Source organism: Blennius ocellaris, assembly GCF_963422515.1.
Source record: "Blennius ocellaris genome assembly, chromosome: 11".
In the NCBI taxonomy this organism is placed as follows: domain Eukaryota; kingdom Metazoa; phylum Chordata; class Actinopteri; order Blenniiformes; family Blenniidae; genus Blennius; species Blennius ocellaris.
Window position 1 is genome coordinate 28,022,202 of NC_137660.1, and position 6,032 is coordinate 28,028,233.

General features: G+C 42.7%; 1 protein-coding gene across 1 annotated transcript in view; it reads right to left on the reverse strand.

Annotated features, from left to right (window-relative positions):
- brsk2a (BR serine/threonine kinase 2a) overlaps nt 1–6,032 on the reverse strand; it is a gene marked incomplete at both ends in the record, with an annotated part of 123,252 nt that overhangs the window by 111,845 nt on the left and 5,375 nt on the right.

Below are 6,032 nucleotides of genomic sequence, written 5' to 3' on the forward strand. Positions count from 1 at the left end.
GAGTTCCTCACTTTGTTTCGCCGGTTTATTTCCACACGCAACTCGAAATAAGTCATCAAGAAGAAGAAGAAGAAGAAGAAAAACAAAACAAGGGGAAACGCAATTCTGGTGTGAAACGACTGACGATGCTCACGAGCTGGAGAGCAACAAGCACACGCACACGCACACGCACGCGCACGCAGCGCGCGCACGCACGCACACACGCACACACACACACACACACACAACATGTAGTCGTGTATTTGTCGGTTTTACACAGTAAGAGAACGTCCAGGGGAGAAACATGTTTACGTCTTAAACCAGTCAGCACTTCCTGTTATACGCAGGATGAATGAGGAGGAGGAGGAGGAAGAGGAGGAGGAGAAGGAGGAGGAAGAGGAAGAGGAAGAGGAGAAGGAGGAGGAGAAGAAGGAGGAGGAGAAGGAGAAGGAGGAGGAGAAGGAGAAGGAGCAGCAGGAGGAGAAAGAAGAGGAAGAGGAAGAGGAGGAGGAGAAAGAGAAGAAGGAGGAGAAGGAGGAGGAAGAGGAAGAGGAGGAGGAGGAGGAGCAGCAGGAGGAGAAAGAAGAGGAACAGGAAGAGGAGGAGAAGAAGGAGGAGGAAGAGGAAGAGAAGAAGGAGGAGGAGGAAGAGAAGAAGGAGGAGGAGGAAGAGGAAGAGGAAGAGGAGGAGGAGAAGGAGAAGAAGGAGGAGGAAGAGGAAGAGAAGAAGGAGGAGTAGGAAGAGGAGGAGAAGGAGGAGGAGCATGACCTTGACGATGACTGGAACCGCTGTGTGTGGTGTGTGTGTGTGTGTGTGTGTGTGTGTGTGTGTGTGTGTGTGTGTGTGTGTGTGTGTGTGTGTGTGTGTGTGTGTGTGTGTGTGTGTGTGTGTGTGTGTGTGGATGCTATAGATACCACGATGTCCTACTTTTCATGAATGAAGTCATTAAGACAATAACGACACTCCAGATCTCAACGCCCACAAGGAAACGGAAACTTTTTGCACAGACGAGACACAAATGTGATTTTTTGTTCTCATCAAATTGCTTCTTTTTTATCTCTCCGATTTATATTACCCTTTTAAACTCATCAGTTTAATATAACACACACAACCACACACACACACACACACACACGCACACACACACACACACACACACACACAGGGAGGCGAACTAAACTAAACAGCCATGTCGCGGGAAGACGATGGGAATGAACTGCGATTAGACACGCCGACGAGTAATTGCGAGGCTGTTTTGAGAAAGCACCCATCGCTGCACACCTGAGCTGTTTCACTTCCACAAATTCTGACAGCGAACGAGCTGGCAGGTTAAAAAAAAACACACACACAAAAACAACAACAACACTATTGAGTAATTATAGTTCTAATTTTGCTTTTTTTTCACCTCCAAGAAGACAAATTCACAATTAATTGTCTATATTTCATTCTAAAATATGACAAGCTGGGGTGGGGGGGGGTGGGGGGGGGGGGGGGGGGGGGTAATGGGGGGGCTACAATGAATGGATGTCGTTCAAGGTTGGATGTTCAGCGGTGGATGAAAAGGAGAAACGTGGGAATATAAGCAATTTCGCTCAGAGATACACAGAAACAGCTGAGGGAATATTCGATATTAAGTGACGCCGCCACTTTAAGATGTACTTCCTGTCTGAAACAGGAAATGCTCATAAAAAAATCTATTCCCCCCCAAAAAAAACTCCTTTATGAGACACTGGACCAGAGAACGGCTTGGAAACGATGGATGACATACGGAACAAACAAAACAATCACCTTCTCAATTAACTTATAATAAAGTATCTTATTTTGAAAATACTTCAAAGTAAGATCTGGTCAAAGTGGGTCTCTGGGTTTTTTATCATTTTTGTTTGTTTTGGTTTTGTTTTTCTTCTGATTTCTCTTTTTCTTCTCTGTGTTCATACGTCCACTACTTTATTGTGAAAAAATAAAAAAGTTAATGGAGGTATTAACATTTTAACTGCGTAAACTGTCAACTTTCACTGTAAACGGCTCCACCATGAGCTCCTTTTGCACGCGAACATAAGGAATATCAAGCTTGGCGTGTATATTATACTATATATTTATAGTGAATTAACAACAGGTGCTAAATGTCGGAGTGTATTGAGGAACAAAATCTGCTGAATTGGAGTAAACAAATAGCTCCTGTCCCAGAAGGCGGATGGAAAATAAATAGATAAATAAATAAATAAATAAAAGGTGTTTTTTTATTTCTTCTTCTTCTTCCTGTTTGTATAAAACCAGCAAAGAAGTGGCACATTTAATTCGATTCGAAGCTCTTGAATGCATCAATTTAAATCAATTCAAAGCCGCCCAGGTTCCGTACCAGTTCAAAGCACACAAAGCAGATCAAATATTCCCGCTTTGAAGTCGCTTTGTTTGACACAACGCTTTCAAGTGGAAGCACCAACTATGTCGTTGCGTTATGAGGGTCTGTTTCTGCTGGTAAACAAACATGGCGGCCTCCATAGTGGAGGGAGTGGCGGTACTTATTCTAGTTTTATCGTCCAGTGAGGAGAAACTAAAGGTAAAATCAAATAAAATGAGGTCAAATAAATCAAAAATAAAATAAGGTAAAATAAAATGAGATAAATAAGATAAATTTAAATAAAATAAAGGAACATCAAAGAAAAAAGATCAAATAAGATAGAATAAAATAAATTAAGATAAAATAAAATAAGATAAATTACATTAAAGGTCAAATAAAAAAAGATCATATAAGATAGAATAAAATAAATGAAGATAAAATATAATAAAATAAAAGAAGGTCAAATTAAAAGATAAAATAAGATAGAATAAAATTTAAAAAAGAAAAATAAATTAAGATAACATATAAGGTAAGATAAAATAAATGAAGATAAAATAAGATAAGATAAGATAAGATAAGGTAAGATATCGTAATAACAATCCAACTTGGTAACATGAATCCTGCATAATTTGCTGTCATTTCCGCGTAAATGAAGATGCAAAATGGATGTATTCTAACTTGCCTTTGTGTAAAAACGGGTCGTTGGGAATCCGACAGCCGGCGGTTTGGTAGAACCTGGTTCTGACCCTACCCTGGAATTCCCTCGCCTCATTTCAATAGCTTCAAAGTGGACGGTATTATCTTCTGCTCGCCTCCGCTCCCAGGTCGGACGGACAGAACGTTTTTTTTTAAACGGTCTTTTTCCTCTTTAAGTAATGATCAAAGAAGGTGCAGCTTCTGGAACGTGTGTTGAAACCGGAGTCGTTTTCCCATCTGAAGGTCTGTTGAGTCAAACGCTGACCAGAACCTGCGGCGAGGCTCCGCTAAATACCCGCGCGGAATCGTCCTCCTCCATCTTTCTGGACTGTCACACTCCACATCTGATGCATCATTGGTCCACAGCTTGACAGCCGCCGCCGGCTGGAGTGGGGTGGGGGGGGGGTGGGGGTGGGGGGAGGTGGAGATCATCACACCTTCCATTTCTGAGTGCCACTGACATGTTTATGACCACACACACACACTCCAATATATACTGCGTTAAAAAAAACAAAAAAAACAACATGGAGGGCCCATAAAGCATAAAGCTGTACACAAACAAACACGCCAACACTCGTCGGCGTGGCTGCGGGAGGCAGATAAGGCCGGTTCAGGGTACCGAGAGAGTCAGCGCAGCTTTTTACTGGAGGGTTCTATTGATTTCTTTCTTTAGGCCGGGCAGAAATACTATACTATAGACGGACTATAAAAATGTCTCTGTGGCTATATATTGTCGTGTTTATAGAGTTTACACCTTGACAAGGCAGGGTTTTTTTTCCCCACCCAAGTTGAAACTCAAAACTTTCGAGGTGTTTTTTGGGGTCGGTAAACGACACAACAGCGACAAAAAACAAGTTTTCAAAAACCTTCCGACTCGTCTCTGTGGAAACGGAGTAAAACGTGATTTTTTTTTGGGGGGGGGGGGGGCGGGTTTGGCCAACTCGTCTCTGTGGAGACCCGGGGGGAAAAAACTAACTCTTCCCAAAACCCCCCCCCCCCCCCAAAAAAAAAAAACGCTCCGTCTCTGAAATGGCCAAAAATGCAACTTTTTGAAAATGCTCCCACCTCCATTTTTGTGGAAACGCCGAGATTCGACACTATGGACGTGGAGGAAAAATGCACTTTTTCGAAAGCTCTCTGCCTTCGTCATCATGTAAACGGAGGAAAACGGAACAATCGGGGGAAACACCTCGACTCCAATCGCCATGGAAACGGAGGAAAAACTTTTCGGAAACGCTCCAACTCTCCTCTGAAAACAGAGGAAAACAAAATTTTCTGAAAACACTCACGTAAATGGGGCGGAAAAAAAAACAAACCAACAAAAAATTGAAAATGTTCCCACTCCATCTCCATGGAAACGGAGAAAAACGCAACTTTTCGGAAACGCCCGAGCTCCAGCCTCCGTGTAAGATGGCAAAATGCTTTTCTGAAAAGCACTTTCAAGCATTTTCACTTGAAAAGTTGTGCAAACGGAGCCTTAATAAAATAAAAAAATAAAAAATAATAAAAAAAACCACATCAAGCTGAGAGATTCCAAGTGAATTTAAATTATCCAACGTTCTGATCCGCGCCAACGACTAATGAAGCGAGGGAGTCGTTAAGGTGTGCAGGGCCCAGGTGAAAACGACGGGGAAAAAAAGAAAAAAAGAAAAGTAAAGGCGCCGCTTCAGGGAGCGCCAGCGACACGGGGAGGATAAGTGACGGCGATGGAGGCCGACACCAAACAGATTGGACAATAATCCACAAATGGACGTAGCGGAGGAGCCGCCGCGAAGCCAAACCTTCTGGATTTCAGTGCCTCCGGAACCGAAATAAGAAAATAAAAGGAAACCTCGACAAGCGTGACGGAAGGTTGTTTGGTAAAAGCGCCATGTTTTGTTTTTTTAACCATTTAAATTACTACGATCTCAACGTGAATTTTAATGAAAACTATACAGTGAGATATCCCCCAAAAAACCCTAAGCTGTTGCATTATGGGTGTTTTTTTTTTTTTTTTTTTATAAAACACTGAAGCTAAAAGTCTTAAATTTGAATTTTTACAATTTTCTTGAGACGAAATCCAAGATCCGACCGACTTGTTCAAAATTGCTCAGGTCGCATTAAAAAATCCAGAGGAGGAAGTTAAGAGATCGTTGCACTAAAGAAGACAACGCGGGCCTGCAGGGGGCGCCAGTGCACGCCGCGGCCCCCCGCATGTGTGTCTATGTGACGAGGGGAGGAAGACGCAGAGCGAGGAAGAGGAGGAGGAGGAGGAGGACAGTGTTTCTCCAGCCTCGGGCTTTTTTTCTGTACCCGGCGAAGGAAAAAAAAAAAAACGACTGCAGAGAAGAAGAGCAAGTAAACAAACATAACATCATGAAAGAACAAATCTCTGTTTGCGTGGGGACAAAAAACGTCCAGTTGGATGTTGGACGGCAAAGTATCGGGAAAAAGACGTCCAAAAACACTGAGAACAACCACTAGTGGGTGCTGTTGGTTGTTTTTGTGATAAAAGACGATATAAACATGAACCTTCTGGAGCCTGAACTCGTTTTAATATCGTCTAGATATTGTCCAAACAACTCAGAATAATGTCCACCAGGTCCTGGAAGGTTAAAAGTCACATATTTTGCAAAAAAAATGCCAAATCTGTTCTCATACAGGAGAGTTGCAGCAGATTTTCCCTTCATGACATCATCTGGGGAAGTAATTCTTCTTTGCCCCTCCCACAGGTGGACTAGCTCCGCCCTCTAAAATTAGAAACAGGCGCCATTTTATTTATTTATTAATTTTATTAATTCTCCTCGCAAACGCTACAGGAAATAGAGACACGGCTCATTAGCATTTAAAGGTATAGACGCAGGAACAGCCTGTTCTCAGTAGAGGGACTTTTAGACTGAAATTCAGAACCCAGCCTGGATTTGAGGCAAAACGCCTTGAATGTACAGGCGTGTTTATCTGAAATTGTTTGGAAAAACTGTACAATGCGGGACCTTCAGCGATGGCGAGGATACGCGGACGTTCGCTATGGACAGGC